This window comes from Polyodon spathula, chromosome 12 (assembly GCF_017654505.1).
Source record: "Polyodon spathula isolate WHYD16114869_AA chromosome 12, ASM1765450v1, whole genome shotgun sequence".
Lineage (NCBI taxonomy): Eukaryota > Metazoa > Chordata > Actinopteri > Acipenseriformes > Polyodontidae > Polyodon > Polyodon spathula.
Genome location: NC_054545.1, coordinates 13,736,856 through 13,748,991, shown reverse-complemented (window position 1 = coordinate 13,748,991; position 12,136 = coordinate 13,736,856).

Below are 12,136 nucleotides of genomic sequence, written 5' to 3'. Positions count from 1 at the left end.
ATTGAACAAGTCAAATTATTATAGAATAAAAAGTGTGGAGCAGGATCCTATTTCTCAAACAAAAGTAAAATACCATGGAGTGACATCTCTGGTGGCTGTAGTACTATTTCAGGAAGGCATGTGAATATTTCAAGCGCTATAAAAGTGTAATCATTTTTTATTACAAAAAGAAAAGAAAAAAGTGTACACAGTCATGTAGAACAAGCGGACCTGTAGAACAAGAACAGGAACCCTCGGTACATCGTGTTACTCAAAGGATTTCAAGAACCTTGTTTTACTTACAGGCAGCTTTTTCTCTTTTAGGGACATGGGGTGAGATGTGTCTGGAAAACAAGTAAAATAAACCCTGCGTGAAAGCTACATACCACAACAATGGAATTTGCGATTTTGAAATATACCAATAAGCCAGGCGTTTGATAAAGATGAGGTCATTGCCCTTAAGACAAGGTAATTCATTGAGGGGCAGAGGAGTCAGTGCTTTCGAAGACACTGTATACATGAAGGGGAAATAATGAAAGCCCATGTGTTTCTACTGTATGTGATGAGTGTCTTTATCTTTCCTAGTTTATCCTCAAGACTGCAAATTAACCCAAGGCGTTTGAAAAGGGTGCGGTTGTTGTGATGGTTTATGTGTGTTTGTTGGAAGGGGGGGTGGTTGTTTGCCAGAAAAGGGTGGAATTGCTAAGTAGTCTGGGACCATCTGTCCTCCCGGGGAGGTGAAAATGTCCATGATTGACTGACACCTGCTTGTCAAGTGGGAGTCTGCTGGGAAATGTGCTCCTGGATCACTGAATCCTGAGGCTAAGGTACCTGCATGTGAACCAGGCGCAGGGGGTCCCAGAAGCCCTGCATGTTTGAGATTACCATAAATTTACCCCGGACTTAATGTGTGTGTTGGCAATTACAGCCGGAGCCCCATATAACTGTTGTGTTGATTGCGGCCGCTAATTAAATTTCTACATGGCATGCGTGAGCTGCAGCTGATTTAGATCATACGTTAAGAGCAGATTTGTCGGTTTGTAGTATTTATGGAAAAAACAAATCTGCTATCATCCTCAGCAAATGATGTATCGTAGCCCTTACAAATACATCAATCAAGTCTGTGCCCTTCGATTAGGCTAGATCAGAAGTGACAATGCCTAGAATAATTTCCGAACAACCTACAGATTAAATCAACCTACTGACCCCTGGTCAATGAAAGAAACATGACAGAAAGGCCACCGAATCCATTTATATAAAGATAGATTAAATAGATTAACAGATTGCTATATTGTCTGGCTTTGAAGCTAGGTGATCCAATTAGACATTAGTGTACATAAAAAAAGAACATGTTCCATTGTCTCATCTTGAACACTTAATTTGCAAGACATTTTTAAAAAAGCAATGTTAAATATTTATTCCAAAAGGGAAAAAAAATGGCAAACTTTCATTTCAATAGAGTGCATCAGATAAAAAAAGAACAGTTCAATTCACAATGAGGTTCAGTATGCTACAGTACTTTTACTGTATTATTGAACACAATCTCTTCTCTTTGGCATATATATGTGTGCACATATTGTATGCATAGGAAAGCTCCCGTGATGTTATCTACTGGCAGACACGGGAAAACCTCTCCTTGCTGTTTCTGCACCCAGATCAGTAGATTAGTAAAGGACACTAGCGTAAAAGATTTCCAAAGTCCTCAGTTACTGTACCTCCAGTGTGGACATGATAACGAGTCCTAAGAAAAATGTGTGGCAAATGGAATACTTATACAGAGTAGTGATCTGGAAAGAGATCAGGGTTTTTGTCAGCTGAATGTTACTTTCAATTAGTAAAAGCTACATCTAATAACTTCCTTAGCTATCTAGACCTGTTCCTACTGTAAAGTTTTAGATGGTACCATTTGCTTGAATTTTATGCAGAAAAGTGATGTTCAGCTGAAGAACCACCACCTACTTGTTCGGGTGAATTGTCCAGTTAATTAAAGGACTGTAACACTGTGATGGGAGAAAAGGGTCTTGTGCTGTTATTCATCCTCCTGACAACAGAGGGCTCTGGGCCAAGCCAAGCTCACAAAGATCATGTGACCGTTACAGAAGTCATGTTTGTCCGGGATGCCATCTTTGTGGGGGGCAACAGTGCAGGGACGCTAAGCCCGGTCACTCAGGTCAAGTGTTTATTAAAAACACCTGCTGTTTGTGGAGAGGTGTTTCACTGATCTCAGGGGTGGGATTACGAGTACAAAGAGAACTACATTGTTGTACTTTGGGACTGGTGTTCAGATTTAAGAGAGGGAGAGAGAGCGAGATGTGGCGGGGAGGATTATAAAGATTAATCATTGGTGTTTATATTTTGGACCTATTGCAGATGGGACTTAAAACTGTTTTGTTTTGATTAGCCCCCGCTCCCTGACTCTGCACGTTTTAACTTTTATTTTATATAAATAAACTATTAATTACAACAAAATGCCTGTTTCAAGTCATTTACCACTCCAGTCACAAACACATAAATAAGAAAAGCAACACAATGGTGATCATATTAAAAGGAGTTTCCATTTCAATACATTTGTCCATGTACAACACAGTATATTACACTGCTCGAGTTAAGTAGAAATGACAGTATATGCCACACAATTCCTATGTACGAAACAACAAAGCTATTTTAAAAGATGGATTTCGATTTTAGTAGGAAAAAGTAAAACATTTAGCTGAACACTCTTTCATAATATATAATAATATCCTGGGTTCACCTCTATATCTCCCTAAAAAATATATATTTTTGTTTAATACCTCAACAGCCTGGTATGCCAACAGCCCAAGGTCAAATGTAAGTTTTTTTAACCATCAATATTTGTACTATATTTACGGAATTGCATCTTGTATAAACGCAGTATAGCATAATATGTCAATAGCTAAACTGCAAAGAGAAGTTCTATGCTTAAGAATGCAAGTGCAATTAAGTACCTAAATGACATTAGATTTTAAAAGAAAAGAGAATACAAACTCTGATTGACTTCTAGTAAATCCTCCAAGTACAGCAGTTTAAATTAGTCAATTTAGCATTTGGAATTTGTGATTGGGAGATTGGGAGTCTGATACCTGGCCAAAGTTGACTCAGTCTAGACATAAATCTTGCATTAATATTCCAAGGAAGACTGTCACCATGGCCCTGGTGATGGATTAATTCTATGTGTTTAGAAAATCACTATGGGTTAACTGTTTGGTCCTAAAGAAAAATGAAATAAATGGAAACAGACGTAAATGTTTCCATTTCAGTACCTTTAACCAAGTAACACCCACTGTTGCAACACACATTAATTTCTTATTGGCACGAGATAAAGCTGTGATGTAAATGATAGCTTATGGCAATGCAATTATACCACAGGTGTAACCTATTTTACTATACCAACAATATGACAATTGTATAAACCTATGCACACTTGTAATCTTATTTTTCAAGCCATAATGAAAGCCCATAATAGCCTACTGTCTGTTTTTGGTTCTGGTATCATTATGCATCTGGTCCTAGGTCATTGTTTAGTCTTCTCATCAATACCAATGACACCTGCAGCATCAAATTTGACACAGATAGCTTTTAATGAAATGGCAATCGCACTGGGAGTGCACCCAACAGGTTTCAACATGCTCACAAACTGCCAAGCGGTTTTTACTCTCTTCCGCTTCCATGCCCAATCAGCTATGGACTAGAAATAGCTGCAGGGGAAAGCAGAGCTTCTGTTTTAATTTGCCAGGTAGTGCCAGCATCGTGAATCAAAGCAGTTTGGTACTGTTTTACTGAGGCTTGACCTTCTGTACGCTCTTCTTATAAGTTGGTCTCATGTCAGGGGGCTTCAGCTATTTAGGTATTTAGGCTGTTTTCAGGCTTGGGGGGGGGGGGGGGGTGGGAGGGGGGGGGGGGGGGGGGGGGGGGGCAGATTTCTTATCAGGGAACAGGAATGGTAACTAGGGCATGAGAAATTTCACACCTGTCAATCAGGAGAACAGCCGTGAACCTTGTGTGATGCAACATGAAGATCCAGGTTAAAGAGTAGGTGTTGACCTGAGTTACTGGAACTGTTACTTAAAAAGTATGTGGTTTCGGTGGTGAAGCTACTGGGCCTGTTCCCAAGTGCTGGCACCCGTACTCCCCATTAGTAAAAATGTCCTCCATCGCATGACTATTTTGGTTCATAGAGCTCCTGGAAGAACTTCGGTGAATGGGAAATATAGTGCTCCATCTTTACAGTGAAGTACAACACATATACAATGTACTGTACAGTTTACATTTATATGGCCTAAAAGTGAATTAACCACATTTAAGTTGTGAAATATAAGTATATAAATATATAAATATAAGTACTGAATATAAATCGTAGTTTTAAAATGCAAAGTACTTATTTTGTGAAAGAACTGGCCACAGTGATTGTTTTTTGGAATCGTATTAACAATTCGCAATTTTGAAAAAATTTGTTGAACTATTACAAACCACACAAATGTCTGACCACTTTTTTCTTTTTCTTTTATCACACATCAATGTTTGATCTACATCTGTATTATACCCTTTATAATCTAACCTGATTAATGGAATGGTAATCAAGGTTTTAAAATCAATTAATTTCCTTACCATGTATTATCACAAGCGATATTATCACTGTTCCCCTTTCCCCTATGAAAAAGTCTTTGATTATTTGCTTTCCTTGCTATTTGGAATATGCATTTATTAAAGACAATGGCACCACATGTATCGTAGTTCAGTCTCATTCTTATGGTCTAGCTGCAATCAAACCATGTGACCTAAAGGGCTGGGACCCAGCAGTTTATCTGCCAAAAAAATGTGAAGAAACAGTCTGTTAATACAGCTTTTAGGAAAGAAATTATTTTAAACATTCCTTTTACTCAAATTAAATGGCAATTGGAGACTTGTCGCTGTGCCTTTCTATAGTCAGGTGAAATATGTCAGTTCACCATTAGTTTTTTGTCTTGATGTTTGTTTTGTTTATGAGTGAAGACTTCCTCTGCAGTAACCTGATAACCTTTGACACGGTTTTTAAACAGAGTTAAGTGAAGTCAGTCTAGAAGAACACTCAGCAGAGCAGGGTGGTTTCCTGTTTGAAGACGCACAGCCACATACAATTTCTTAATGCATGTATGTGTCTGGCTAATGTGCTATACTATGAAAACTGGACAAGAGTCACTTAGAATTTTCAAATGTGTATACCTAATGCAAGCAAAAGGGCATTTCACTTTTTTTCAAGGCTTTCATTTTTCTAGAGACGGTATTCTTATTCCCTACTGGGAATGAAAGGGGTTGTAGAAATGGTTGTATGTACATACGTCACACTTCACAGTTTTCCATATACAGCAAGTTATTGAGAGTATCAGATTCTGGGCATATATGGAGGTGTTTGCTATCCATTCATCTCTCTAACTCTATGTAACATTTACATTTTTGCATATATCTGGAGAATTGCTTATCAAATTGTGATTAAACATTCAATGGCTAATTCTCATAATGTTCTATTATGTACATGGCCATGACCATTTTCACCATACTGATGGCTCTGTTTTTGAAGTGTTATTGATATACTTCCTATAGTCTTAAAACAATGTCAGTAGAAATGTAGGAGTTTAATTGTCTTTCTTGTGGTTTAGATCTTCTCTGGAAAGTCGGTACAATAGCTTGCTTTTAAAATGTTGAAGCCATCCTATATCTTGTCAGATAGTGTAAGAGGCTGGAGACGCAACAGGTGTGACACTGTATATGAGAATAATGCTTCTCATTCAATATGATTCCAAGTAATGAATGCAGTACGTGCATTAAAAATAAGCCCTTTTGTTTAGTAAATGCATCTGCTCCAATCCCAGTTAATATTGATATTTGTAGTTTTTTGTTGTTTAAAGTAAGCTCCTTCAGACAAAAAAAAACAAAAAAAAAAAACAACATGTGCCAGGCGGCAGCATGCATAATTCATAGCGGGATTCAAATAATTATGTTACAAGTATTACTTAAACTGGAACCTTTAGTGTAATTGGTCCTCAAGTCACTGAAAAGAAATGTAACGGCAGATGTTAGACAAATCCCTTTTCTTACTTTGAGAATAAAGTCTGTCATTGGGAAACGGTGGGCTGAGTATTAAAAGCTGTCCCCATCTATTCCTTAAGTGGCTCCTCATGAGAATCTTGCACAGCTGAACCCTAGCTTTCTTTAAGTGGTGCTTGTGTATAAAACAGGTCCTAACAAAGAACAGAGGACCAGAAGACCGTTTTTTTTTTTTTTAAACACTGTTTTTCTACTCTTACAACCAGATGGACTTCATTGGAAAGGAGTAATTGCACCATCCCCTTACCTTCATTAATTATCATTTTCAACAAAAGGTAATCCTTGTGCTAATAAATACCAATTTAAGAGCCTATTCCAACATGCAGTGATTATGGTGCTTGACATACACTTTATATGAACTTGCTGATTAGTTCATACATCAGGAAACCATTTTATTTTTCTATTTTTTTCAGGAAACATGCCTGAAAAATGGAGGAAAGTGCTAATAATGAAGTGCTATACTTTATTTGGTATAATCTCAGATGAAATCAGTAAAATAACCAATTTGCTATGGACAGTTGCCATCTTACATAGTCACGTTGTCTGCGTCACATGCTGAAAGAATCCTGCTGATTGACCATAGGCAATATCTTTCGGGAAACTCATAGAACCCAGATGCACTGTGAGAACCATGGTCCTTGAAATACAGAAACACCTGAATTGATGAGAACTTATTTCTGGCAATATTTTTCCTTGATAATGAAATGAAACAGCTAAGAACCTGTTCAAGTTTGATTTTTTTATTTTTTTTTAAATGTTTTCATTTTCAATTTGAGATGAAGAAAAAAAAACCCAAATCCTCAAAACTGGTAATACTGGTAAGATATGTTAAGATTGGATCTAGGAAAGGGTTAGGTTGGTAAAGCAATAAAAAAAGGCTTGTTCCTAATATACTTTAACAGTCTTATTGACAGGCAGTTAAACATAAAGTGTTACCCATTTTAGATTGTACTGAAAATAAGCCTTTTAGAATGTGCAAAAGAAATGTGCAAAATGTTAACTATTTACAATTGTATAATTTATAAATCCCACAGAAATCAACCAATCACAGTGAAGTATTTGCCAAAAACTCACCATTACAGAGCATCTGTATCCCTTTGCTTTATTTAGGGACTGTGGCTGGTGATTCTGACTGCACCATTTCACAACTGAGGGAGGGGAGGGATAAAAGTTATATTTTACAAAAAGAAATATACCAAAACGTTTTAAAGCTATTCCTAAATACAATCTTATTTTCTTTGATTTATAATAAGTTAATACATTATGTATGCTCAAACTGCATGTAATGACGTCTTATACAGTAAGAGATGACCCACATACAGCGTATTAACGTATAGAATGTTAATATACTTGAGTTAATATGGGGATACACTACAACACCTGGACACAGAATGACTTGTGTGATTATCATGCATTGATCTGTTTTGCTCTGTCACAGGTCAGACACAAAATTAAAGGTACAAACACAAGTGATATATTCACTGGTGTTTTAGTTACCAAGCTCTTGTGGTGTTTGTGAAGAACCATACAGTAAATATAGATCTTTGAAGTGGTTAGGACCTGGTAGTTATGTTGCTATTATAACGTCATCACTTTTCTGGGAGCTATTTAGAAGATATTCATTTCAAATCTATGCAGGTAAAAAACACCCCTTGGCCAATGTGGTTATGATCACTACCAGATGATAAACCACCAGTTCATTCCTCCTAGGCCAAGCACACGACTCTGTATCAGAATTGCGGTTTACCTGTTTTATATTCCAATAGGTATTGCTCACTCTGAACTTCAACCTTTCTGAAACTTATTTTGCTAAATTCTCCACATTTTCTAAACAAATGAGAGTATGAAATTATAACAATAACAGGGAAGCAAATGAAGGAATGCAACACTACGTAACCTACTTAAAATATTGCCGGGTGAGTCATTCAAGCATGGTCTAAATTAAAGATCTTGACTGGAGAACCAGAGTGAACACTGCATTGGCCTTTGTACTCTCTTGGGGTTAGGGAGGACATTTGTTGATATTATTCTAGGGCTGTGTCTGAAGGTTCGAAGGTTTGCTCGCTAGCCAGGGATTCGAAGCTTGTTTTAAAAACTTTGAAGGTTTGTCAGACAGGTTCATGCACTGTATTGTTTTCTTTTTCTTTTTTTTTCTGTTAACAGAAACTGTTTGACAATGTGTGAATACCATAAATCACACATTAAATGTCACTCAGATGCAAAATTCAATCTTTTGATTTGTATAATGCATATTATGTAAACAAAAGTTGTTATTAAAATCCTCTACCAAATCATTACGCAACAACTCTACATGGCGTGTGTGGAGCAGGATATATAGCAACCGAAGCAGTGGTCTTGTACCTCTAAGCTCTAGTGCATCAGTAAAATATGTACTGAATTCCTAGTGTACAAGACAGTGTAAGAGAAGTGCTATGTTAGAATATGTTTTGAAACATACAAAATATACGCTAACACTAAAAATTTTAATTTCGAAAACTAAGCACTTGTCTTTTATGTTTGGTGGGCAAAAAGAGACTGTTGGCTTGACAGCAAGAACACAGGCTACATGATAATCTTCAGTCTTCCTGATCAGTATGTGGGTTGCAGCAAAAAAACAATTTTATAAAACATTAAGGTTAGGTCTAATAACAAAACATTGAATTTCTATACAAAGGGAAAATTACTGTGATCATCATTACGGCAAGATATAGCTTGCCTTGTGACATTCATAGTACAAAACACAACAAAATATATTTAAAGAGTGTAATTAAATAAATAATGATAGGCTTTATGTAACTGTTAACTGCTGACTCTCGTCTCATTTTACAGTACAAAATTACTTGGCAATATCTTGCAACAATCGTAATTGCCTAGCAACATAGAACAGAGAAGAGAGAGCAGCGTTAAAACCAAGACCTTATGTTAAGAAATATATTTTTAACAAACTGTCAATCTCTGCATGGAAGAGACACTGGAGTGGATATCATAGCAAGGAGGGTGTGATAGGGAGGACCCTGTCCTTGGTTCTTGCATTGATGTGTGCCTTTATGAAAGCAGCTGTAACGCGAAACAGGAGGTGCGTTGCTAGGCAAACAATGAACAGAAAGGCTTGCCAGGTGGCAGTGGAAAGGAATATCCACTAGAAACTGTCCTCAGTGCATCAGATGATTCTAGGGCATTTGCAAAGCACTCCTTTCACTTCCCAAGCTCGGCACCTCTCCAACATCAACCCACCCTGACCCTAACACACCCCAACCCCAACCCTAACATTAAACATCTTCAGCCCTAAAATCTAACCCTAACCCAATACCTAACCCTAAACCAAACCCTTAAGAATCATCTGAGGGGTGGGGCTTGGCTGGAGATGCAGTACTGATGTCCTTTTGCCATGCAGTGCCTTTTTGAACCTGTTTTACTCTGAAAAAAAAAAGTTAAACAGCGCTTGTAAAATAAACAGTGCATGTGAAAATAAATTACCTGTCGGGCCAAGTGTTGTTATTAAATCTGTGCCCCTGGGCGTGTCTGACTCATATTATTCAGTGACGACCCACACAGGTAACATCCCTCGGTTACAGAGGGTTCGACTCTAATGTCAATCAGATGTCTACCAAAACTTTGCAGGAAGAGCGCCTATTGTCTGGTCAATACTATGACTATATCTATCATGTGTTTACTAAATTCACTAGCGAAGAAAATAAAGAAAGGATCAAATAAAAATACTTAGCTCAATAATGTTTTGCTCATTAGTCTTCCCCTTTATTATTTTCTAAGCCAATCAATAAACAATTTGAATACTTTATTTTATCAATATTTAATGTGCACCGGCTGCAAGAGGTTTTTCGTTTATAGCGTGGACTGTCTGTGGCTTTTTGATGTTGTTGCTCTGAAACATGACAGAGACTAATAATCTGGCAGGCTCTTGAAGTGTAAAGAGACAGAGAGAGTGGATTCTCCATTTCAAATACAACACCTTAGACTGCTGCTGGTCCCATGGATTGCAATTAGACCTCTGCAATGAGTTTGAACTACATGTATAAAACATAAAGTACCAGGAAGAAGCATGAACAATAGTGTTGACTTTGAGATATCTGTATTTTCCAAATTGAATTACAAAATACAAGCAAAGAATCAAAATATCTTCAATAGAATTAATTTTAGAACCTTACCCTTTGTAAAAGCTGACAGAATTTAGAGCTGCTGCTATTAACAGGCCAATAGTCAAAATCACAATAATTTAAAACCTTAAATATAATTTTACAAACCCATGTACAGAGAACGGATACATCCTAAAATAAATCATGACAGTTAACCCACATGGCGAAATCTGCCGTCTGTTAACATTTAAACAATCTTTCTTATAAAGAGATAATATTATCAGGGCAAATTGAAAAATGATTGTAATTTGAAGAGCTTAAATTGATGAAATTAACTTTGCTTTTCTGTTAACACTTAATTTAATCTATTGGCTTTAATTAACGTTAATCAGTTCTTCTGCGGCACACATTCTTTTATGACTGTTCTTATATTGTAGATTGTATATTACATGTTATGGAGCTTTAATTATCTGTATACCTTGAGCGAATTACTCTTTTTTTTTTTTTTTGTAAGGATCTGTGAGGCGAGAATGTATTAAATGGAATGTCCAGACAGTAATTTATGTGTACAGAAATAAAATAATTTATTTTTATTATCTATACACAACAAAATAATTAAATAACAAAAGAAAACAAAATGGTGTGAGGGAAGGAGTGCAGGGGTGAAATCCAAAACAGACCGTGATAACTCGTCTTTAATTGTCTTCGTGGCGAACCATACATAAACAAAAAAAGACAAAAGAAATGTTAGTGTTTTTTTTTTTAAATCCCGCTGCACCAACCTAGTCTCTCCCTCCACCCGTTACTCCTCCTATTTTACTTTCGGACCAACCCCGAACACAGTAGTACGTTCTCTTTGGTATGTAATGTCCCGCCTCTGTAGTCAGTGGAACACCAATCCCCAACTGACAAGTATCCTTATCCTTCACTTGACTCCAGTGGCTGGAATTTACATACTCGTACTTCTGCCCCTCACCAAGGTGCCGCCCCTCAAAAGATGACTTTTGCCATGGTCACGAGATCTTGGTAAGGGAAGTCCCGAGTTGGTTTGATGCCATCTACTGTCGGGAGGCTGAATCACAGACCGAAATCCCTTTGACTCATCACAGGATCATTCTCTTTTTTCTCTTCTTCAGTAGAAACTGATTTGCTTAAAGTATTCTGTGTTATTGGGCTAGTGTTCAAAGGAATTGAAGTGCATAAATTCTGGAGCTATCATGCAGTCATAACAGGCTGCAACTCTGCAGGGTAGAATAATTCAGAAGGTTACTGTTGATGTATGGTATTTGTTTCAATCCCGAACCAGTCTAAAACTTGTAACACCTCCTGCTCTAAGGCATAAAATCTCTTCTGTTTTTGGGGAGTTCCTAGTCCCAGCAATAATAATAATAATTGTTATTTACATCATTCACTTCTGATACAATAAGTATCAGTTGTTGGTCAAATACAATATTTAGTGAAACAATATGTTGCTACTGGCACCAAAAGTGTGTGAATCCCCCCCCCCCCCCCCCCCAAAAAAAGAAATCAACACTGATCTTTAATGTAAGTTAAGAGGATCCGAACAGCACACAGCCTTATTTTACTAGTTTGATTTCCAATATTGTGTAAAGAGCACTGTGTTCATCTAGATTGCTTCTTGGAAAGTATATCCCATTATGGTGCCACTGTCCTTATATCAGCTTTTAAAAATAACCAATTACAAAACAAATAACAACTATGATAAAGAAAACTGAACGTTATTGGTTGTTGGTGCTTCGTGAGCATTACAATTCCAGTATCACAGTTTTGTACAAATACAGATAATAACTGGCTAATTAACAGAAACCGTTACCAAAAAAAAAGATACTGTAAAGGGGCATCAAGACTATTATTTTTTCTTACCACTTGCAACATATATTTACCACTCACTTCCCAGGTCAAAAATGAAATAATCTGCGCAAAACATAAGCTTTGTACTG